Consider the following 26283-nt stretch of genomic DNA (forward strand, 5'->3'; position numbering starts at 1 on the left):
TAGCAGATTTCAAATGGAAATGAAGAGAAATTACTTCTCTCAAAGGGTCATGAATCAGTGGTATTCAATAGTGTATGGTAGATCATGGGTCGTTGAGTAAATTTAAGGAGAAGATAGATGGATTTTTATTTTGTATTGGTTAAAGGATTATGGGGAGTGGGTAGGAAAGTGGAGTTGAGATGAGATCAGCCCGTGATCATATTAAATGGTGGAGCAGGCTCAAGGGGCTGAATTGCCGATTCTAGTTCTTATATTCTTAAGATTCCTGATACCAGATTACCATTTGCAACATTCTCCATTTGTTATACTTGATACCAGATCAAAACCAGATACAAATCTTCTCACAAACTTTGAATACAAACAACATTTTTTAACAATGGATGTACAGAGAAACAAAACAATACGATTGTGTTTCCTTCCTCGGGTATAGACAAAATCCAGTCATTGTTTGTCTTTTCTAATCCTGGTTCTTTTGTACAAATTGTTGAAGAAAAACTCACAAAATTACATCCTCTTCTCATAGTCATAGTAACACAACACGGAAACCGACCCTTCGGTCCAACCAGTTAATTCAACCATAATCCCAAACTAAACTAGCCCCACCTGCTTGTGCTAGGCCCATATCCCTCCAAACATTTCTTATTCATGTATTATCCAAATGTCTTTTAAACATTGCAACTGTATCGCAGCCACCACTTCCTCTGGAAGTTCATTCTACAGTCTAACCACACTCCATGTAAAAAAGGTTGTTCCTCATGTCTTTTTTAAATCTTTCTCCTCTCACCTTAAAAATATGCCCCCTAACAAATATTATTGTGAAAAAGAGTCCGAGAAAGAAAGTATTTCCTGCAAACCTGAAGGTACCAATTTGGTTCTTATCCTATCTTTACTGTTCCATTTTCTCATCTCAAAACAACCTTAGCTAAGTGTTTCCTAACATGACCATGGAAATATATAAATCATACACCCTATAGTTTCAGCAAACAATTAAAGCACTGTGTCAGCTAAAATTGTACAATGACAAATTGAACCTTGGAGAAACCAGAAATGAATAACTTTGAGCCATTACATTTCTTCTAGTTTCAATAGAAATTTATGAAAACCTTACATAATATCAAATTAAATCTTCATCTCACATTGCTTACTTTGGTACATTATCCACTGCAACATATTGGAGCCCAGTTCCAACAGCTCATAAACTTTAAAAATTCTCATTCTTATAATTAATTCCCTCCATGCCCACTCTATTCATTGTAATTTCCTCCAGCCCGACAAACCTCACATGATCTTTTTCACTTCATCAATTCTAGCCTCTTCTACATCCCTGCTTTTAATGGCATTACTCTTGATGCCTGTGCTTTCATCTGCTGAGGCTGTAATCTCTGAAACTTCATTCCTAAACCTGTCCACCTTTGCTTGTTTCAGATGCTCCTTAATGTTTACTTCTGTCTATGCTTTTGGTCATCTGTCCTATTACGTCATTACATGCTTTGGTGTCTTATTTTGTCTGTTGTTGGATTTGTGAACAGCTTTGAGATTTCCTATATTTGAGGTGCAGTATAAATATAACTTTCTGATTGTGATACACTTGAAAGTTTCACCTTCACCCAAAGACCTAGTCTTGGACTTAACAGTTGATTTAGATGCCTTCACATAGCATTAATAGATGGTAAAAGGCTCAAAATGAGGTTGGCGGTTGACTGCCTCATTAACAGTGGCAAGGTGTTTGTCCCTATTGTGAAAGTTGCAACCTCCACTTTAATATGGAAATTGGTTGTCATGTGATACATACAGGACTGCAAATGTTATTTTTTGTTGGGCCTTGATTAAGTCTGCACCATGTAATCTATGATCAGCTTCGTGGGCAAATGAAACTGAAAAGGCCCACCAAAATGAAAATGTTGACTTATTCTGTGAGCTGCTGAGGTGCAGGTTTGTTTTTCTGGTGCTACCACCCAGAAACCCACCCTCCACGTTTATAATCCCCTCCTGCAATTTACATTTTATCAACTTCCCAAAACCTGATTCTAAGGCCTCAGTCAAGCAGGCTGAGTACTAGGGCCTCAAAATGATGGGGTTCTGGACCTTTTGGTCTATTGATAGTTGCTCAAAATGATTTACCTGACTTAGCTGCAGCCCAACAATCTCTTGCAATGCATCAGTAGTATTTAGGTACCCAAACAATTAAATGCCATTCTTCGGTGTCTATATTAAATCTGTGTGCTTCACAAATACATAATTTGAAAGAGTGCTAGGCTCAAGCTGTTACTATCACTCAGTAATTTCACATCATGTGTAATATCAATCATTCACTTTTTAAAAATCATTGCTGCTTGCTAACTGACAAGAAAATATATACAGCAATCACAAACTTTATACTTGCACCGCCTTCTTATTAAGTTTGAAATTGTCCACTCAGTAAGATTTGTGGCGACAACTTTAAATACATCAAAAAAGTTGAAACTACTATTTTCAATGGTGAAATGTGCTCCAATGGATTACTTTTAAAAATAATCCAATTATTTGTTTAAGTGTACAATGGGGAATTTTGGTAGAATCATGATGTATCAAAGTCTCATTCTAAATAATGCAAAGAAAGTGGATAAAATGTGACTGGTCTGACATCACAATAGCCTCTTTAATAATCAAATGGCAACACATGATATCAAAACAATGATAACTTTGCAAGATTGATTCTGTGGAAAAAAAGCTCTTCCAGTTATTTCATTTCATCCTTCTGGAATATTAATCATTTTTAACTACTCCAGCGTGTTACTGTACTCTCTTCTGTACTAACTCTCACTCACAAGGCACTGACACACTAATCATCCATTCCTACAGCAGGAAAATATCATAAATCTCATAGTCTTCATGTATGTTTGTGAATACCACTTTTAATTCAGCAGTAACAAATTATCCTAACAATATTCTAATCAACAAAATCCTCCAGCATATCCTCTATTTTTGAAAAAAATGATAGCTTTAATTTAAGGTGTTGTACTATCACAGTTACTTTTTAATGTGGTACCCACAAATTAAACCATGGGACATGCTGTTTTCAGTCTGAAGAGTTCAAATGAGGGATTACAGTCTTATAATAATCAAATTCTTTGGAAATGCCTATGCTAAAAACTATAATACTCCATCATTGAACTTATTCAGATCAAAAATGATAAATTCTTGGAATCGAAGTGAGTCAAGGAACATGGGCGACAGTAGGAAGGTAAAATTGAGGTAGAAGAGCAGCGATTTTCATAGAAATGGATGAATAGGATCAAAGAGACAAATAACCTACTCACGGTTCTGTTTCGTGTTAGGTTAAGTCTGATTAGATTTGTGAGAGTTGCTATCATGAATGGCACACGTTTTGTTCATTTGTCTTAATAAATGTGTATCCATGAACTGTTTTTCTTTCCATATCCCATACTGGAATATAGATAAAATACATATTTTTAAAATTCATGTGCAATGTTGCCTATTAATTTGCCCGATGTTGCTAAATCTGGTTCGTGTGTGTTTGACTCCGTGCAATGAATGCTCGGTTTGGGGCGAGAGCATCTGCTGACGCTGGCGGACGGATGTGGTAGTGCTGAAGCTGCTGCCGGCAGTGCTGCTACTCTCTGGGAGCCAGCGGAAAGCGCGGGGATTTCCAATCATCTACCATTGGCGTCAGTCTGCGGCAGGCAAGAAAGAACTTTCTTCTTTCCTCGCTGCCTTCTGTGGATCTGAGCTCGTTTCATTTCGATCTGGCTTTCAAAATGAACATTTTTTCCTAGGTGAGAACAAACGATATCGAAAATAATGAAAGTTCTGTTGTTAAGTCTGGTGACAAATACATTCAAAGCTTTCATACCGCCTTAAGCCGAAATTCACAACCGACAGCATATTTCTCTCTCTAAATAATGGTGCAACGGCGGAAAGCAAGAATATGCAAATTTGTTTACAGCCGTTGCAATGTTTCACTAGTCAATAAAGTAGGACCATAGGGTAGTCCAAAACACTTTACAATCATTTAAGTACTTTATGTGAGTTGTGATTGTCGTTGCAACTTGGGAAACTTGCTAACTTTTTCAGCAGCAATGCAACAATGATCCTGATGTTGACAGAGGGATTACAAACTGGCTCGGACATTCTGTGGATAACCCATTTCCTCATTTTCAGGTTACGAAATCTTTTGCATCTACCTGAAAAGGAAGTTAGGGCCTTACTTTAGCATCTCAACCAAAAGAAAAGTCACCTCCAACAGCAGAGCACTTCTTTCCTCAATACTGCGGTGGAGTATCAGCCTTATTAAGCTTTGTGCTCAAGCCCTCCAGCAGGATTTGAACTCATGACCTGTTGACTCAACCATCAGCCGAACCACAGTGGTCAGGGTGGGGGAAACAATGTGTTCGAGAAAGATGCTTAATTTAATTCGTTCACAACTTTGTTCCAGTGATCTGAGAGACTTTTTTTTCTGTAATAATTCTAGACATTTAGCAGGATGCAGCAAAAGCCCTTTAACATGTCCCTCATTTTATTGTAAAATGTGTTTGTTTATATATAAGTGACTGGTGTCGACTCTCTTGCAGTAGGAGGCTATTGGTAAAATGGGCTCAAAATGAGCAGCCACTCTACAGGTTCCAACAACACGAAGCTATGCCGAGGTTTCTGTGCAAAGTAAACTTGAGTGTAAGCCACCTCCCATCAATTGTAATCAGTTTGTAACTGGACAACCACATATGGCAACTGGGATTATCACTAAATGAAGCATTCTTCAACTTTTAAAACTAATTGGTCGAGAGAACAGCAGGGCAGGTCATTTGACCAATTTTGTATTCTTAGGTTTCATTTGTTTGACTTCAGTCGCCTACTGGTCAGGTGGTTATGGGCATGTTTTCAAATCAGGAGTAAGCCACTTGCTATACCACTCAATAAGATCAAGCCTGGCCCCTGATTTTTAAACTGTGACCCCTAGTTCTAGATTCTCCTGTAAGAAGGAACATTGTCTTTACATCCGTCGAGATGGATCAAGTTGCTTTCAATCAAGTTTGCTTCAGTCAACTTGACTCTAATTCTTCCAGTGGATGTAACTGTACCCTGTCCACGAATGGCAACCTGCCCATTCATGATATTGGACTAGGAAACCTCCCTGAATTGCTTCCAACATATTTACCCCTGTCCTTAATTAAAGAGGCCACTACTGTTCACAGTACCCCAGATGTGGTATCATAATGTTCAGTAGTTAATTTAATCAACCTGTTTGGACATGTTATGACATACCTCCAGTGCAAGTGGGACTTCAACCTAGACGTTGGAATGCTACCACTGTGCCATAAGACCCCTACCAATGCCCTCCACATTCAAGGCATAACATCTCTGCTTTTTTCAATTCTCTTCACAATTAACAGTAAACTTCTATTAGCTTTCCTACATAAAGTCACTAAAGTCCCAGCAAGTTGTAGGGCTGATCACTTAGAGAGAGGTAGCTGGTGGTGAGTTTAATCTGAGGGTCACTAAGCCTCTGGTAAGGGGTGAGGTTGCAAGGTAGGACCTTCATGGTAACCTCAGCCAGAGCAGTGGTGTTCCTTTGCATAACAAATCAGCTGTCCAGCTAACTGAGCAAACTGGCATTAATGGTAGACAAGATACATCATTATCCCATGAGAAGTGTTTGCTAAGTCTTTCTATATGATTGTAGTCTGTAGAACTGACTAGTTTAGAACTAATGTAGAATATCTGACTAACTCCTCGCAGGCAGCCACTTATCAGTGTGCAAAGCTTTTGAGTGAACCCTTTCAGGCCAATGTCTTATACAATATCTGCAACAACTTACTTTTCTACCTACCTTTGTGCCTTCAGCAAATTTAACAAGTAAACTTGTGGTCCCTTCTTATTTGGGGGGAAATCATGCAAACACTCCAGCCTGTGAACAAAATAAGTAAAATATATTCTAGATGTATAAAATAGAAATTAATGCAACATCAAGAAAATACAGAAAATAAAATGATAGAAAATAGTGTTGTACTTGAAGGTTTGTAATCGTGTTGTGCAAAGAAAGATGAAGGACAACCTAGAAATTAGAAAGCAATTAAGATTGCTAGTAGAAACTTCATAATAACTTTCACAGGATCTGTCTGTGTTCAACTTGGCCTCAAATTGACTTAGATGCTTTATCAAAAATAATGAGGAAAGATAATTAGTGAATCTATGTACTTTGACTTTAAGGAACATTTTGACTTTTCATTTAAGGTCCACTAAGTTCAAAATACTACCATGTATTTCCTTTAAAGATGTGACTGTTTTATGAATTAGTTGTTAGTCTTTTTCTAAAAAACATTACCAACAAAATTAAGTTAGAGGAAAGCTCAGGAGGAAACCAGTATTTTCAACATAATGGAGAAACTAGCAAAATTGTACAGAAAGGGCAACTGTGATTATGGCCAACTCAACCATTCAGAACGACTGTTCCATGCCAATAGGAAAAGTAAACCTAATAATAGCAGCAATGGGTGTGGGATATATTGTAAATTGACTGAACATTCTCAGCAATCACTCTGATGAAGCCAAAGTTTCACTTACAACTTCTGGACAAAAGATATATTCAGATGTGGCCTGTCTTTTGAATTGATGCTGGAATTCCAAACCTTGATGAAAGACTACCAAGTTTCACACTGGCTATGGTTGTTCTTTAGTAAATATACACGTGAAGCACTTTTACTTACTTTTGTGTAAGAAGTAAAACTTAAACTAGGAATAATGCAAGGTTAAGATAGTATTTGGTTCTCGTCCATAGAAATATAGAAAGTAGAAGCAGGGGTAGTCCATTTGGCCCTTCAAGCCTGCTCACCACTCAATATTATCATGGCTGATCACATAACACTGTACCTTGTTCCCACTTTCTCTCTGTGCCCTATGTTCCCTTTAGCTCTAAGAACTATGTCTAGTTCCTTCTTGAAAGCATTCAATGTTTTGGCATCAACCACTTGCAGTGGCAAGAGAATTTCACTACTGTCTGCATGAAGAAGTTTCTTCTCATCTCAGTCCTACCCCATATCTTTAAACTGTGATCGTGGGTTCTGAACTGACTGGTCATTGGGAATACCCTTCCTGCATTTACTCTGTCCAGTCCAGTTAGAATTTTATTGGCTTTTGAGCTATCCCCTCATTCTTCTAAACTCCAGTGAATGTAGACCTTACCAAGCCAGTCTCTTCAAATGATATTCCTGCCATCCCAGGAATCAGTCCTGTAAACTTTTGTCACTGTCTGTCCATAGCCAGAGCATCCTTCTTCAGATAAGGAAACCAAAAGTGTGTATAATACTCCAGGTGTGGTCTCAACAAGACATTACTCAATTGCAGCAAGACATCCATACTCCTAGGCCCGAATCTTCTTGCTATGAAGGACAAAATACCATTTGTCATCTTCAATGCCTGCTGCATCTGACTGGTTACTTTCATTGTGGACATGAGGACACCCAGGTCTCATTGCACTTAATCCCTTGCCGAAACTATTGCCATTCAGATGATAATCTGCTGCCTTGTATTCGCTATCAAAATGGATAATCTCACATTTTCTGAGGAAGGGTCACTGGACCTGAAAAGTTACATTGCTAATTATTCCTTTCTGATTATACATTACCCAGATGGGATGGCATGTTTTCTAGTCAATTCTTCAATGTATTTATCCATAAAACCAACCCGCACACGCTGCACCTATCTATTAATTTGGCACACTGTTAGATTTGTTTGATAATACTCCTAGAAAGGCTTTCAGCCATTACACCACATTAAAGACTTTATAAATGCAAGGTGTTGTCATTGAGGATCTGTCCCATCTAAATTGATTTTTAGAACAAGTAAGCTAAAATGTAACCCAAGGTAAAATATAATTTTGAACTGTAACATTCCCGTAACATAAATATTAGGTAAATCCAACATTTTTGGCCAAATCCCAAGAAGGAGAGGGCAATCAGCCTAACGGAAGTATAAAATTCGTGAGCAAATATAGTGCACCAGGACTTTCGTACACTAGTCACAGGCAGCAGGGATTTAAATCCAGATTTTGCTCCAGACATTGGAAGATTTGGGCCATTGTCTTTTTTGTTAATCAAAAAGTCCATCTGTCCAGCTGCACATAAATTTTCCACAACATTAATTGAAAAAGAACGCATAGCCCTTTAGTTTCCTAACTAACATTTATCTCTGAAACATCTCCACCCAAGCTAAATTATTTGATCGTCGATTGATTTACTGTTTGTAGATTTTGGATCTATGAAAATTACTGCTATCTTTAGCAGAAGTGACTGCACTTCAGAAAGAGGGCAATAGATTATATAGTGCTTTAGGAAAGGCATTAAATGAGTTCAAAGCTACATGAGTGCACATTCTTAATATATAATTGACATTTGTCGCCTGTTGGGTGCCAGGGTCAAAGATGTCACAGTATGGCTGCAAGGCCTCCTAAAGGGGAGGGTGTACAGCCAATGGTTGTGGTTCATGTTTGGACCCATGACAGAGAAAGAAACAGAAATGAAATCCTACAAGCCGACATTACAGATATATGTAAGAAATTTAAAATCAGTTTTCAAAGGTGATAATCTCCAGATTATATTTGGTGCTAAGCAGTAGAGAGTATAGGAATAGAAGTGTGGAACAGATAAAAACATGGCCAGAGGGGTGATGCTGGAGAGAGTGCTTTAGATTCCAAAAGTACTGGATTCATTTCTGGGGGAGGTGGGACGGTAAAAGTTGGACAGGTTACATCTGAACAGGAATGTGACTGATACTTTGGTGCGGAGGCTTGCCAATGTGTGGCTGTTGTGCTGTATTTAATTTAGATTGACAGGGGTTGGGATCCTGACAAGTAATTTAGAGGGGAGAGAGCAGAGTTGGAATTAGAAGTTAAAATGCTGAAAGGCTGAGGAAATATAGGCTAGGTAAGAAACAAGTGAGTTTTGCAAAGAGAAATGGGATATATTTTAACGCAAAGTACCGAAGGAATAAAACAAACAAGCTGAGGCCACAGTTGCCATATGGGAGTATGATATCATAGTTATGACTGAGATCGGCTGTAAGATGGAGGGTTTTGACAGAAAGAATTCTGAGGGATAGGATATACTTGCACTTGGAGAGACATGGATCAATCAGGAATAGTCAAAATTGATTTGTTAAGGGAAGATTATGTTTGACAGATTTGATTGAATATTTTGAGAAGGTATGTAGGAAAATTGATGAGCGTAAAGCATTTAGTATGATCTACATGGACTATACTAAAGGGTTTTGAGAAGGCCCCTCATGGTAGACTGGACAAAAAAAAAAATCAGAGGTCAGGAATTCAAACCAAAATGGCATGTTAGATCTGAAATTGACTGAAAGGCATGGAATGGGGTTGGTAGTAGAGGGATGTTTCTGTGACTGGAAGTCTGTTTTTAGTGGGATTCCACAGGAGTTGGTGTGAGGGTCCTTGCTGTTTGTGGTATACTAATCATTTGGACTGAAATGTAGGGGGTGTGATCAAGAAGTTTGCAGAGAACACTAAAATTGCTAGGGTGATAAATAGTGAGGAGGGTAGTCATAAACTGCAGAAGGATATCAACAGACTGGTCAGGTGGACAAAGTAGTGGCAAATGAAATGCAACCTCAAAGTGTGAGGTAATTTATTTAGGAATGTTAACAAGGTAAGGATTACACTGTGAATCATAAGGCACTGGAAATTACTGAAGATCAGAGGGGCCTTGGTGTGAATATCCATAAATTCTTGAAGGTAGCAGAGTGGGTGGAAACAATGGTTAGGAAGACTTATGGGATTCTAGCTCTTGTTTGTTGAGGCATAGAATACAGGAACCAGGGAGGTTATGCTGGAACTGTATTAACTGCTAGTTATGTCACAACTGCAGTATTGTGTGCAGTTCTGGTCACCACATTATAGGAAAGATGTGATTGCACTGGAGAAGATGCAGAGGAAATTTAATGGAATGTTCCTGGGCTGGAAGGTCTGAGCGATGAGGGAAGATTGAATAACCTGGAGTTGTTTTCTTTGGATGGTTGAAAGGAGCCCTGATTGAGGTAGATAAGACTATGAGGGACATTGATATGGTGGGTAGGACACACTTTTTCCATTTGTAAATGGGTCAGTAACCATAGCATAGATTTATGGTAAGAAATAGAGGGCTAAGTGGGGATTTAAGGAGAAATTCCTCCACCCAAAGGTTGGGGGTGAGTCTGAAACTCACTGCCTGAAAAAAAAGGTTGAGTCGGAAACTCTCATAACATTGAAACATCATTTAAATATTCACTTGCATCGCCATTGCCTCCAGGGCTGTGGGCCAGGAGCTGGTAAATTGGACTGTTGTCGTCAGATCTTTGTTCACTGGCATCGACATGATGGGCTGAATGGATTCCTTCTATGCTGGAAATATGTATAGTCTGTGAATTGAACAAAAATGATTAATACTATAGGATGTTATTTAATTGACCTAAAATTATGTTCTCAGGGCATAACATTAGGAAGCATATTTGACTTAAATTATTCATGTAATGGTCCTCCGAGTTCCTCTGTTTGAAGCTCAATGATATGATGTTTACTTGAAACCCTATGATGTTAGACTTGTATTCTAAAAGTATGAGGGAAGTATCATGAGTAGAACAATAAAAAAAATGAAATGGTCAGTGAGACTCATGATTCTGTTGCAACAGTGAAGGCCTAGCTATCAAAGTGTTGGGCAGAAGCTTGTCAATTTTGAAACTCTATCCTCCTGACAACTTCCCAATCCCCATTTCCTTCTCTCTGCCTCATTCACACACAACATAATAGCTGATAGAAACTGAGTAAATGGACAGGAAGAATTAATTTATTCCTTTTATGTTTCAAAGACTGGAATGAAAGAGTTGGGGTAAAAGTAACAGAATGCATGATTTTATTATTGCTAATATCACTGTTTTTATTGGAGATGACAATCACTGAATAACTTCTTATTTGTACCTTTAGACTGGGTAATTCCTAAGTTTTAACAAGAACTCAACAGATACTGAGTTTGTTCCTTCCTCAGTCATTTCCTTTAAATGCTTGTGTGTGGAATTATGCATGACATGTACTTTTGAGGACTATGTTGCACAGTACAAAATTAATATGTTGGAGTCATAATAACAAAACTAAAACTTATTGGAGATCTTGGATTGTTTTCTTCCTGCAGATTTCAGGAGAACTTGCGTTTTGAGTTACCTGAGACAATAAAGTATAGGAGCAGAATTGGGCCATTCAGTCCATTGAGTCTGCTCCGCCATTCAATCGTGGCTGATATGTTTCTCAAACCCATTCTTTTGCCTTCTCCCAAGAACCTTTGGTCCCCTTACCAATCAAGAATCTATCTATCTCTGTTTTAAATACATTCAATGATTTGGCCTCCCCAGTCTTCTGCGACAATGTGTTCCACAGATTTACAACCCTCTGGCTGAAAAAATTCCTCATCATCTCAGTTTTAATAGGTCAACCCATCACTCTGGGGTTGTGCCGTCAGTTCCTAGGGTAGAAACATCTTATTCATGTCTAATTTATCCAGGCCTCTCAGTATTCTGTAAGATCCAATGTGGACTCCCCCACCGACCCCCCCCCCCCCCCCCCCCCCCCCCCTCCCCCAATATCCTTCTAAACCCCATCAAGTACAGACCCAAAGTCCTCATCCGCTCCTCTTGTGACAAGCCCTTCATCCCTTGGATCATTGTTGTAAACCTCTTCTGGACCCCTCAGAGGCCGACACATCCTTCCTTTTGATATGGGGCCCAAAACTGCTAACAATATTTCAAAAACAGTCTGATCAGAACCTTCTACAGCCTCAGTAATACATCCCAGTTCTTGTATTCTAGCCCTCTTGAAACGAATGCTAACATTGCATTAGCCTTCCGAACTGTAACACCTACGTGTTAACCTTAGAGAATCCTGAACCAGGTCTTCTAAGTCCCTTTGTGTTTCAGATTTCCAAAGCCTTTCCTCATTTAGAAAATAATTTACGTCTCTATTCGTTCTATATAGTACATAACCTCTCACTTTACCACATTGTATTCCATCAGCCACTTCTTTGTCCGCTCTCCAAGCCTCTCCTTCTGCGGCCTCTCTGTCTTCTCAACACTCCCTGCCCCTCCATCTATTTTTGTGTCATCTGTAAACTTAGCAACAATACTTTGAGATCCTTCGTCTAGATCATTGATGTATAATATGAACAGTTGTGGTCCCAGTATTGACACATGCGGAGCTCCACAAGTCACCAGCTGCCATCCTGAGAAAGACCTCTTTATACCACTTTCTGCCTTCTGCCAGTCAGTGAATCCTGTATCAATGCCAGCACCATGCCCCTAACACCATGGCCACTTATTTTGTCTCACAACCTTCCGTGAAGCAGCTTGTCAGAGGCCTTTGGGAAATCCATAATTGATCATGTCCCCTGGGTCTCCTTTGTCAAATTTGCTTGTTCGTTACCTCCTCACAGAATTCTAACAGATTTGTCAGGCATGACCTCCTTTGATGAAGCAATGCTGATTCAGCCCTATTTATCATTCACATCCAAGTACTCCGTAATCTCACGTTCGATCAAAGGATCTTAAAACAGGGTCTGTCATGGATGAATATTCTGTTCAATCCTAAATTCTAACCAAGTAACATTACATTCTTGAAAAATTAGTGCCAACCAAATGCGATTAGAAAGAAAATTGCTATTTGGAGCATTAGAAATAAGGACAGATGTTGGCCATTCAGCCCTCAGGTCTGCTGTGCTATTCAACGAGATCATGGATAATCTGCCCCAGCCTCAACTCTTCTTTTGTGCCAGCTTATTAACTTCCCAATAATTCAAAAACCTCAACTTCTCTTTTAAGTACTTTCAGTGATGTCGCTTCCACAACTCACTGGAGGAAAGAATTCCAAACATTCACTATCCTCTGGGTAGTGTCCTTTGCACTCAGTTTTAACTGAGTATCCCCTTTATTCTCCAAGTATACCCCCTGGATCAAGATTCCCTCACTAGCAGAAACCTCTTCTCAACACTTACCCTGTCAAATCCCCTCAGAATCTTGTATGTTTCAAGAAGATCCCCCACCTTTCATTTTTAGATTAGATTAGATTACTTACAGTGTGGAAACTGGCCCTTCGGCCCAACAATTCCACACCGAGCCGCCGAAGCGTAACCCACCCAGACCCATTCTCCTAGTGGGTGGCACGGTGGCACAGTGGTTAGCACTGCTGCCTCACAGCGCCAGAGACCCGGGTTCAATTCCCGCCTCAGGGGACTGACTGTGTGGAGTTTGCACGTTCTCCCCGTGTCTGTGTGGGTTTCCTCCGGGTGCTCCGGTTTCCTCCCACAGTCCAAAAATGTGTAGGGGTCAGGTGAATTGGCCATGCTAAATTGCCCGTAGTGTTAGGTAAGGAGTAAATGTATGGGTGGGTTGCGCTTCGGCGGGGCGGTGTGGACTTGTTGGGCCGAAGGGCCTGTTTCCACACTGTAAGTAATCTAATCTAATCTAATCTAATCTAATCCTACATTTACCCCTTCACCTAACACTACGGGCAATTTAGCGTGGCCAATTCACCTAACCTGCACATTTTTGGATTGTGGGAGGAAACCCACGCAGACACAGGGAGAATGTGCAAACTCAACAGAGAGAGTCGCCTGAGGCGGGAATTGAACCCGGGTCTCTGGTGCTGTGAAACAGCAGTGCTAACCACTGTGCCACCGTGCCGCCCACAACGTTAACGTTAATGAATAAAGCCCTAAAACTTCGAGCCATTTTTGATAAGTCAACCCTTCATTCCAGGAATCAGTCTAATCAATCTCTTTGGAATGTCTCCAATGCCAATATAGTGTTTCTTAAATAAAACCACACAGTCCTTTCTCAGATGCGATCTCACCAACACCCTGTGCAATTGTACCAAGACTTTACTATTTTTAAAACTCCAGCCCCTAACAATAAAGTCCATTTGCCTCTTTGTTTCATGCTTCTTTTCTGTTTTATGCATATGAACATCCAGATCTCTTTGTACTGCATGCTTGGAGTCTCTTTCCATTTCTATAATAGTCTGCCTTTTGATTCTTCCTACCAAACTGCATGGCCTCACACGTTCCTGCATTAAACTCCACCTGTCAAGATTTTCCCCTCAGCCAATCTGTATCCCTTTGCAGATTCCTTAATTCCTCATCACAATATGCCATCCTATCTACTTTTTGGATTGTCAGAAAGTTTGGCTACATTACGCTTTCTCCCCTCCTCCAAGTCATTAATATCCTTGGCCACCCAACTAGTTACTTCTTTCCAACCTGAAAAATTAATCCTAACTCTGTTCCGTGTGTTAAGCAATCCTCAATCCATGCTCATACATCACCCTTAATGTCATGACTCCTATTTTTCATATGATACCTTATTTGAATGCTTTCTGAAAATCCAAATGCTATATATATGTGTATATGTGTGTGTGTATATATGTGTGTGTGTGTGTGTGTGTTCCCCTTTCTCAATTCTTCTTGATATATCTTCAAAGAATTCTAGCAAATTTATCAAACATGATCTTCCTTTCACAAAACCATGTTGACTGTTGATTTGTTCAGCTTTTAGAGCCATAATATCCCAACCCAAACCAGTCCCGCCTGCCAGCACCTGGCCCATATCCCTCCAAATGCTTCCACTCACACACCTATCCAGATACCTTTTAAATGTTGCAATTGTACTAGCCTCCACCATTTCCTCTGGCAGCTCATTCCCTACATGTACCACCCTCTGTGTGATAAAGTTGCCCCTTAGGTCTCTGTCATATCTTTCCGCTCTCACCCTAAACCTATGCCCTCTAGTTCTGGACTCCCCCACCCCAGGGAAAAGACTTTGTCTATTTATTCTATCTGTTCCCCTCATGATTTTATAAACCTCTATAATGTCACCCATCAGCCTCCAACGCTCAAGGGAAAACAGCCCTAGACTATTCAACCTCTCCCTCCAGCTCAAAACCTCCAACCCTGGCAACATCCTTAAATCTTTTCTGAACCTTTTCAAGCTTCACAACATCTTTCCAACAGGAAGGAGACTAGAATTGCATGCAATATTCCAACAGTAGCCTAACCAATGTCCTGTACAGCTGCAACATGACCTCCCAACTCCTGTACTCAATACTCTGACCAATAAAGGAAAGCATACCAAACGCCGCCTTCACTATCCTATCGACCTGCGACTCCACTTTCAAGGGGCTGTGAACCTGTACTCCAAAGTCTCTTTGTTCAGCAACACTCCCTAGTACCTCACCATTAAGTGTATAAGTCCTGCTAAGATTTGCTTTCCCAAAATGCAGCACCTCGCATTTATCTAAATTAAACTTACATCATAAAGTTTGTTTCTGCTTTTGCAATATCAATTTAAATCAATGCCCTTTAGAATGAAAAATGCACCAGCCACTTTCCAAAGGTTTTTCTAACTGTCCTGCTATTTCTTCCAAAATAATGTACTCTAGCATTTCACAATGACAGTTGTTAGACTAACTGACCAATTGTTTCCTACTTTCTGTCTCCCTTCTTGAAATAGGGGTGTCACATTAGCGATTTTCCAATCTTCTGGAACCCTCCTAGAATCTACTCAGTTCTGGAATATTTTGACCAGTGCCTATCTCTGCAGTCAGTTCCTTTAAAATCCTTGGATGCAGACCATCAGGTCCTGGTGATTTGTCTGCTTTTAGTCTCACTAGTTTTTCAAATGCTTTGTCCCTCACAATAATGGCAAGGTCACTTTTGTGAGTTTGAGAGGCATAATATTGTTTTTCTGGAAGAGACAGCTGCTTATTTAAGCTTTATTTTGTTGTGTGGTAGTTTAAAAATGAAATCTGTCAGCCCTGTAAAAACTTTAGCTAATTCACAAGAACAAGTCATAAACATAGAACGTAGAACATAGAACAATACAGCACAGAACAGGCCCTTCGGCCCACGATGTTGTGCCGAACATTTGTCCTAGCTTAAGCACCCATCCATGTACCTATCCAATTGCCACTTAAAGTTCGCCAATGATTCTGACTCTGCCATTCCCACAGGCAGCGCATTCCATGCCCCCACCACTCTCTGGGTAAAGAACCTACCCCTGACATCTCCCCTATACCTTCCACCCTTCACCTTAAATTTATGTCCCCTTGTAACACTCTGTTGTACCCGGGGAAAAAGTTTCTGATTGTCTACTCTATCTATTCCCCTGATCACCTTATACACCTCTATCAAGTCACCCCTCATCCTTCTCCGTTCCAATGAGAAAAGGCCTAGCACGCTCAACCTATCCTCGTACGACCTATTCTCTATTCCAGGCAACATCCTGGTAAACCTTCTCTGCACCCTCTCCAAAGCTTCCACATCTTTCCTAAAGTGAGGCGACCAGAACTGCACACAGTACTCCAAATGTGGCCTAACCAAAGTCCTACAGCTGTAACATCACTTCGCGAGTCTTGAATTCAATCCCTCTGCTAATGAACGCTAATACACCATAGGCGTTCTTACAAGCTCTATCCACCTGAGTGGCAACTTTCAAAAATCTATGAACATAGACCCCAAGATCCCTCTGCTCCTCCACCTTACTAAGAACCCTACCGTTAACCCTGTATTCCGCATTCTTATTTGTCCTTCCAAAATGGACAACCTCACACTTGGCAGGGTTGAACTCCATCTGCCACTCCTCAGCCCAGCTCTGCATCATATCTAAGTCCCTTTGCAGCCGACAACAGCCCTCCTCACTATCCACAACACCACCAATCTTCATATCGCCTGCAAATTTACTGACCCACCCTTCGACTCCCTCTTCCAAGTCATTAATAAAAATTACAAACAGCAGAGGACCCAGACCTGATCCCTGCGGAACTCCACTTGTAACTGGGCTCCAGGCTGAATATTTACCATCTACCACCACTCTCTGACTTTGACCAGTTAGCCAGTTTTCTATCCAACTGGCCAAATTTCCCTCTATCCCATGCCTCCTGACAACCAACATTTTACTAAAAAAATCATTTTGAAAGTATTTGAACAACTTAAAGCACATGGTTTAAAATGGAGATAAATTTGGTTTCTAGAATCATTTGATTAAAGACATAGACCTCCTTCAAACCTTGACCAATTGTGGATTCTGAGTTACTTTTAAGATTGTTTGTTTAAGGCAAAGTTATTTCAATAAAATAGTGTGAGGGAAATTAATACCTGCAAAATCACTAAGGCCTTTATTTAGCTTGAAGCAGTGAAATATTCTTTCAGTTGGATGTTACAATAAGAAACAATAAATTGTACAAGCAGAATAGTTACTGTACCATCACATTTGAGCCTCAAAACAATAGTGCTAAAGTGCGACTAAGTAATTCAGCACTTTTAATTCTGTTTCTAGCTTTTGAATATCAACTTATATTTGTCAGGATTTTCTTGTATTAAAAAAAGTGTGTGGCCAGTGGTACTCTGTTACTCAGATGTTAATGAAATTGTGTTTTCAGGAGCAGGCAAGATATCCAAAAGTTGCTGTCCAAGTCGTATAGCTCTGTCATTGCTTCATATAGTTGACATCTCACCATCCAGTTTGCTATTAAATTGCATCAAATGGTGTCAAGCTTTATTGTTCAAACCTCTACTGCACATACCTTACCTTTCAACAAATCCCATTCACCCGTCACACCTGTGCTAGCTGACCCACATTTGCTGCTTGACTGATAACACCATCCTTATTCTCAAATTTTTCCATGACCTCATCTATCCACATCTCTGTAGCCTTGTCCAATCTGAGCCCCTTGGAATCTATCGTGATCTCTGCATCCATACAATTCTAATGTCTTGTCGATTATCAATTTTCTTTCCTCTACCATTGATGGCTGTACCCTCAATTGTTTCATCCTGAAGATCAGGTACTCCTTCCTTGAAATTTCTATGCACCTATCTCTTGCTCCTTTACGTTGACCCTGATATCTACAAGCTTTTGGTATCATAGTCTTTCTTTGTGTGGCTTGATATCACACTTCATTTGATAATCTGAAATCCATTTGCTACATTAAAAGCAGCATATAAGTGTATGCTTTTGTTGTATTTGTCTAGTGGATATAAACTAAACTCATCATAGGATACAAAATTGTGTCCATTTCAGTCTTAAATATGTTTTTAACACTTGATAAGTGTTAATTATGTATACAACCTCATCAGCACTGAAAATAATTATAAGTGTAGAGTCTCATTCTTTAGGTTTTAATTGCTGGAGATTTTTTTTAAAAATGAAAAAATCCATTTACAAAACAGGGTTCATGATCTTTCTGTTCCTTTCTGGATCAATTTTTTTCTTTCTCTGTCTTTATCTTTCTACATCTGATCTGACATTGAATTCAGCCACCCGAATTTACACTTCCTTTCTGGTGTTGTTAATTTGAGAAGTCTTCAGTCTGATGAACAGTTGCTTGCCTTGTTCATGGAGGTGCCAGCTGTTTTGTTTCTCCTTCTGCAGAGTAATGCTACCAGCTCACACTTAACTATCTAAACCTGCAAGGGCTAAATTAACTAATGGTAGGCATTGTCACATGTCCTGCTGCAACAAAATGTGTGTAATGTGTGAGCTTAACCAGGGTTGATTCTGTGGTTTAAGAGTTTCTAATACTTAGGTGCTACAAGAGCATACTGTTGAGAAGTTATATGGTGGTTTTGAAGAATGTATCATTGTACAATTGTTCTGGAAGAGGCTTGATATTCTGTTGGATAGACCCAGATTCTGAAGTTGTTTGCTACATCATGAATAATCAATAACTGCAGTAACAAATATGCTCGTCCTTGATGCACCAGAAACGATTTTATCAGGAAATAATTACGTATCAACCTATGAATTAAGAGCAGGAGTAGGCTACTTAGCCCCTCAAACCTGCTTCATCATTTAATAAGGTCATGCCTGATCTCATTGTAACCGCGATTACACATATCTGCCAACCTCTGGTAATCTTTCACCTCCTTGCACACTAAGAATCTGTCTCCATCTCCCTTTAAAAAAAAATTGAACAATAATTTCCTTGAAACTGGTTTCACTCCAATCAAGGATTTCGAATATAAAAGTATCAGGTTGATTTGCTAAAATTGCTTGTTTCACTTAAATTTTGGAAAAGCATATTTTTGTTTCTCATTCTTGTGTTTTTGGATACTTTAAATATTTATCAAAATGTGAAGAATTAGTATTTAACGGAATGGACAACATCAGCGATGGCAACGGAGTTGCTGTTGAAGATTTCATTTTCTGGCACTAAGGCAGTGCCTGTACCCTTTCTCTTGAATAGAATACATGAATTTACAACTCAAAGGAAGACTCAATTGGTCCATCAGGCCCGGTGTATTTTGTCATAATATGATTTATACATGCATTGAGTCACCTTATTTCCTTCAAGAAACATAAAGTGACCAAAATTATTTTGGGGAAATTTGTTTCCAAAGTTTAAAGGCCACTATACAAGTTCTAGGCGTTGTATGGCAGTGGAAATGGATTGAGGCTCTTAATTGCCATTTACTCTGTCAGTTAAAGGCCTCAATAGGCCTATGGATAGGTGGCCTGTTATTTGCCTTACCCACTCTACCATCCCCATGTTATGATGAAAGCGTCTGTGGTGAGTGGGAAGGCATTGTCACTCAACATACGTTGAACGCCCAATAATTCTGTGAAGGTTATAAAAAAACCCTCCCACTCTGTCTTCTCTGTATCTTTCTCAGGGGTTGCTTATCAATGCATCATGTAAGGAGACCCAAATTGGGTATATCATCTAAATAATGCTTAATTGTACTGTTCTCTTTACCTGACATGCACATTAATAATAATCATATCCAGGAACAGGCCCAGCAATCATTGATCCATCAGATCAGACTGTTCTTTACCCAACCTACTTTCTCCACACTAATCCCCCAGCAACCCTCAATCCTGTTAAGTAGCAAGTACTTCAACCGATGGAGCAGAAATGGTTTTGGGAAATGGTGTCACGTTGAGGAAGTTAATCTTGAGACATTTGAGACAAGTTGGCATTTTACAAGAAAGCAAGTCTACCTGATATGTTTTAAAATAGCTGAAAGAAGACATTTTCTGTTGGATATGGAGCTAAAATAAGAATGGTTATTGGATATCATTAAAGGAGAGTAAGTCGCATTTTTGGGGGGCTTAGTCATTGCTAATTAAGCTGATTTGCTTGAAAGGGAAACAATTGTTTTTAATTCTGTACCAACTCATGCAGATTCCTGTTGATGTACATTAATGGTGATAGTGAATACTTAAGTGGTCATATGGTTACAAGACAGAATTAAGGTCAGATCAGTGTTGCTATTGAGAAGCTTGTAGTCTTAGATGTGACATTTGCCGCAGAGAATGCGGGAAGGTGCTTGTTTAGAGGCCACTATACAAGTTCTAGGTGTTGTATGGCAGTGGAAATGGATTGAGGATCTTAATTGCCATTTACTCTGTCAGTTAAAGGCCTCAATAGACCTATGGATAGTTCTTAGTGTAAATGGATCGGGATAAATAATGTGATAACATTTGTTCACTTGTGGAATGTGTGGCAGTACTTCCTTCTCACTCCAGAGGGTGGAGGCACGCATACTTCACAGTAGGGTGTCTGATAACTAAATTGCTGGTTTATATCAAAGACTCTTAACAAAACTAATACTCAATAGGAAAAGAACTTGTAATTTAATAAGCTGAGTGGAATATGCACATAATAGAACAAACCTGCTATATTTTCATGTATACCACACTGAGCAGATTTGAATTTATGAAGATCTGTTCCCTTATCCTGACTGTGCTGGAATGTGAATGTCTCATTACCCTTGCAGGCTAGGAAAAAACTGACATAGGAAGGAAGTTGGAAGATGTTTATGTGAGAGTGAGTGAGAGAGAAGACATTCTTCTGTAAATTACATTCACTGATTGAAGGGCTCAAGGGACAGAGAGAGAGAGAGGACAGAAGCTGGTGGAAGATTAACCCTTTATGGTCTGATTTGAGGGAACACTGGCTTGTCATGGATTGATGGTTTGTGTGTTGTTCCCTGGATCCCGAGATCCAGGAATGTTATGAATTTAGTTTGCATTCTGGGAATCTAAGATGGTTTTAAAAGAAAAAGCCATTTTGTAGGACAATTATACTGGATATTATTGCATTTTAGCAATATCTGGGAACTGTGAGCAAATATTTGAAACAACATAAAGCTTTTATAATTCAGCATTTTAAATATTTTGTTTGAGAATAAAAATGGACTCTATTGCTTTGAAATTACCCTGCTTATAAATATCTTTTAATAGAGTTGTCCACTATTTTAATGGACATGTAAATGTTTACCTAAATACACACTTATTGCACAGTTATGTATGCAGTGCTTGCGTACAACATTAATTTGAGATTATTGGTGTGCTATACATTTACAAAGAACGACACATGTTTAATGTCTGAATCACCTCTTCAGGAGATAGATTAATCTTCACAATTTCAACTCCACCCACTATAGCAGAATCCTATCCCCTGACTCCTTGACAATTAAGAGGCAAATATTTATAATCAGGGAGAAAGTGAGGACTGCAGATGCTAGAGAGTCAGAGTTGAATTTCTGGTGAAAGGCTTATGCCGAAACGTCAACTCTCCAGCTCCTCGGATGCTGTGACCTGCTGTGCTTTTCTAGCACCACACTTTTTGATAAAGATTTATAACTAGTTATGTTTAATATGTTACCCAGAATCACACGATCTACAACATGTCACAAGATCGTATCACATTGTATTACATTAGTAGGAACTTATTTGAACTTTTATTCTCATGGTGTAAGAAAATAGTTCACCCATTTACTGTCTTGTCAAATACAGTAGAGTACCAAATTTGAAATTAGTGACAATATCCTGTCATTTATTTTTGATATAATAAAACAAAAAAAAATCTTGTTTACATTTCCCTGAAACGTCTTGGCCTGATCAATGTAAAAAGAAAATTGTGAAATCCTCATCAACATGTCTAACATTGTAGTGCAAACAGACTAGCTTGTTGATAATTCTCTTAGGCTGGAGCCGTACTGCAGCTGCTCCTGAGACCAGTAATTGTGGCCTGCAGTGTGATTCAGATCAAACTGAAATGATCTGGAGAGAGTCTTGCAGTATTTGCTTTGCTGAGCACAGAAATCACATCAATATCTGACTGCTGAACTATGTTATCACTTTTTGCATAGCAATAAATCTTAATGGCTTGTCGTCGCACAAACACATCAGTACATGCTATCCCCCCCACCTTAGTCATCACGATCTTGATTACTTCGCCATAACATTTTACAGGAAGAACATCTTTTGACAAATGTCTGAAAAAACACAAAGTTTGTCAATGAATCAAATGACTAATTTCTTACATTTGTTGATGCTGCAATGTTTTTGGCTACAAGTTTAACAATTAATTTATCAACATGATAATTGCTTCTGAGAAGTTTATTTTCCAAATCTTAAAAGTTATTTGGTTACTGAATGATCAGTACCATATTGATTTATTGTATAAATGGATTAGTAGAATTTTAGTAAGTGATCCGAAAAGCCACCAAATGTTTGGAGTCACAATTATGCGAAAATACCACAGAGAGTAGTTGAGTTTCAGTGGGTTGGGTAGAAATGTCAGTTTGGAATTTTTCTAAATCTTTAGTTGTTACCTGATTGCCAGGAACATCTGACTAATTTCAATTCACAGGTTACAAAAGAGACGTGTTTATTGTTCAGTGCATTTCACTTAACTGTTAGTTTTACTATTTGTTCTTGCCAAATTGCTCTCCACCCCTCTTGAGTCTGTTGTCTCCTTGATAGTGCATAGTTCCACTGGTTCTGTGTGCCCACCAATGTTTAGTCCAAGTGCACGTTATTCATGTGTGAGCCTTGAATTCGAGCTTTAGTAGGTGATTTCAATGTGGGTATATTAATCCTCTGCTCACCTGTCACCCACATGCATATTTCTATCAGACGTTTGCTGGGCTGCGACCATGACTGTGATTTCCTGGTCAAATATTTATATCCTGGCAGCAATGCCACCAATTATTGTAACTGGACAAGCACGTAAATGATGTCCACAAGAGCAGCTCAAAAGCTGGGAATTCTGCATCGAGTAACTAATCTGACTTCCCAAAGCCTGTCCATCTTTTACAAGCCACAAATCAAGCATGGCAGAGTACTCGTACTTGCCAGGATAAATGCAGCTCCAACAACACGCAAGAGGGTTGATACTGTCCAGGCCAAAGAAGCCTACTTGATTGATGCTCTATCCACCACCTCCAACATTCACACCCTACACCATGATGCTTGCCTTCATGAGCCCAAGCACAGAATAGGAGTAAGTAAGTCGTGTTACAACTTTTTAAACATTGGTTAGGCCACAGATAGAAAACTATATACAATTCTGGTCACCACATTATTGGAAGGATGTAATTGCATTGGAGAGCCTTTAGGGATTCACCAGCATGTTTCATGGGATGAAAAATCTCAGTTAGGACGAGAGACTGGGCAAGCTAGGTGTCTTTCCTATGGAGCAGAGGAGGCTAAGGGAGTATTGGATTGAAGTATAGACAGAATAGATTACGAGAATCTCTTCCCCAAGGCAGACGTGGTTAAGACCACAGGGCATAAATGCAAGGTGAGGAGCAAGTGGTTTTGAGAAGAAATGAGACTGAATTTTTTTTTTCAGCTAGAGGGTGGTGATGTATGGAATGTGCTGCCTGAGAGGGTACTCTTGCAACATTTAAGAAGCTTTTGGGTAAGTATTTTAAATGTCAGGCCATAGATTATGGACTGAGTGCAGTTAAGAGACATGAGTGTAGATTACAGTATGGAAACAGACCATTCAGTCCAACAAGTCCACACCGACCTCCAAAGCGTAACCCACCCAGATCCATTCCCCACGCCTATATTTACCCCTGAGTAATGCATCTAACACCATGGACAATTGGGCATGGACAATTCACCTGACCTGCACATCTTTGGATTGTGGGAGGAAACCAGAGCAGCTGGAGGAAACCCACGGGGAGAATGTGCAAACTCCACACAGACAGTCGCCTGAGGTGGGAATCGAATCTGGATCCATAACCACTGAGCCACCATGCCACCAAGTGTAGTTTGGTTTTCGCTGGTTGGCATAGACATGGTGGGGCGAAGGGCCTATTTCAAAATTATATGACTGTAATTAGAGATGTGCAATAAGTGCTAGACATGCCGGCCATACTTACATTCCACAAAAGAATTTTTAAAATTGTATCTATGTTGTCATGCTGACTGAAATCAGACCAGATTGGAGCTAGAAGCCTTTCTGATCTGTTTGCTGCAGCTACTTGTTTTTATTTTGATTGTCAGGTTGAGAGGCAAATGCCTTCATAATGAATGCCTTCATAGTAATTTTAGAGATAAAGGTGTTGTGATGAAGCATTCTCTCCCAAAATTACAATTGCCAATTTTAATTTGGATACTGGCAGATCTGCTGTGCCTTTCATTAATTTTCTGTCTTCATTTCTTAATAATTGAATTAGTTCTTCTTTACATTGTGCAGTCGATCAAAACTGACATGGCTAACGAAACAGCTCTATGAAATAAAGGTTGTGAATTGTCAGTAGGCCTTGAGGTAGCAATCAACAGTTGTTTTGTCTGTGAAGTGAAGAACATAAAGAAGACAATTTTAATCATTTAATATTGACTTTTTTTGTGACATAAGCCAAAAATAAAGCAGAATACTAAATTGGACTGCAATGAATTGAGTTTTAAATGGACAAGGGCACAATTTAAAAATAAGGGTATCCCATTTAATACAGAGAGAACAGAAGAATTTCTTCTCTGAGATAATGTTTGGAATTCTCTTCCCAGTGATCAGTGGTGAGTGGGTCATTGACTGACTATGTTTAAGCCTGGGTTACACAGATTGGCTTACAACTATTCTGTTCTGTGTTCTTACTTGAGCATTTTTTTTGTCCCTTTGTGATAAGTATGGATAAATGGAGAAATAACACCGGTGTTACAATGCAAACATGTAAAATAAAAGCACTGAATTTGCAGAACTGAAAATTATATTTAGCCAGCAGCTGCTAAGAACAACTGTTTTAATACTGTCACATCTCCCACTATAGGTTTTTTTAGACCTATTTGTTGTTTGGCATCAAAGGTGCTGCTTTTAAATCAACAGAAAGATTAAGAACATAAAAAGCTTTAATCTTTCTGTGATGTGTGTTTATCATTAAATGAAAAGTGGTTCAGTACCTTCCCCTCCTGAAACTGTTGACCTTTTATTAGCCTCTCAGCTGCCAGGTTGGGAAGCACCTTATAGGAACCAGACTAGGTGACAGATCATTAAAACAGACAGTAATGGGTAAAGGTCCACCTTCTGCCCTGACTGAGATCAATCGAACTTCGCAGACTGTGACTTCGATCAAGGGTCTGACTCAACTGAGTGACTTAGTTCAGTGCATTTCAAACTCTTGAAATGAATCAGGCACCAACAGCCCCCGATCCAGAACGTAACACATTATACTCAGCCACAAAGTACTGCATGTAGAGAATGTTTTAATAATACTGTGAAGAAATTGTTATCAATTTATTGATAGATAGCAGCAAGGTGAGTTGGCAAAATCTTCCCAGCACCTGAATGACTGGGTGTTGGCAGGAAAGTTGGGAAATTCACTTGAGATCAGGAGTGAGGAGCATCCAGTTCGGTACTGAGAGCATAAGTCCCATATTGCAACCAACTGTTGAATGACAAAATCAGATTCTTGCTAGTGAGCAGTGCAACGCCTATTTACATATGTTAGCATTGTCATGACGTGGAGACAAGCAACCGAACCAAATCCACCTTTCTACCTCTGTATTAGCAACAGAATAAAATGAAAACCTTCAAAAAACATCAAAATTGACCCCAATGGTTTCCAACCAGACTTTTTGAATAACCAATCCCAGACTTTATGAATAAACAATTCTCAACACTGCATTGTAGCTTAAACAAAAGACCTGGCAATTTACTAACACTATAATAACTGGCAAAATTAAATAACAAAGTGATGTAATTAGTCTATGTTTTAAACCCAAAACCTTTGTTTTCAGCTCCATTCACACAAAGGACAGACAGTGAAACAAACAGTTATGCGATAAATAAAAGAAAATACAGTCAGGTTCAGGGTTTTCTTCTGGGGTCTATTTGCCAGTGATATGTTTGAAAGTCAGGACACAATTCAAGACAATGGAAAGTAGCCATTCATAAGTCTAGGAAGTATTTATCGGTTGTGCCTTTAAAACTTATGATCACATTCATAAACATGAGTATTTATA

At 39.3% G+C, this 26283-nt stretch overlaps 1 protein-coding gene across 3 annotated transcripts in view; it reads left to right on the forward strand.

The window, feature by feature from the left end:
* LOC122552801 (TNF receptor-associated factor 5-like) overlaps nucleotides 1-26283 on the forward strand; it is a 68414-nt gene that overhangs the window by 5905 nt on the left and 36226 nt on the right. Inside the window, exon 1 of one of the 3 annotated variants that reach the window (XM_087991311.1) lies at nucleotides 23683-23734. The exons of the other annotated variants lie outside the window; for them this stretch is intronic. The gene's annotated coding sequence lies outside the window, so the exon portion shown is untranslated. Of the gene's footprint in view, nucleotides 1-23682; nucleotides 23735-26283 lie in introns of those variants that run through there. 3 annotated transcript variants of the gene reach the window in all.

This window comes from Chiloscyllium plagiosum, unplaced genomic scaffold, assembly GCF_037043375.1.
Source record: "Chiloscyllium plagiosum isolate Xiang-an unplaced genomic scaffold, Cpla_swu_hap1 HiC_scaffold_10, whole genome shotgun sequence".
Taxonomy (NCBI): Eukaryota; Metazoa; Chordata; class Chondrichthyes; order Orectolobiformes; family Hemiscylliidae; genus Chiloscyllium; species Chiloscyllium plagiosum.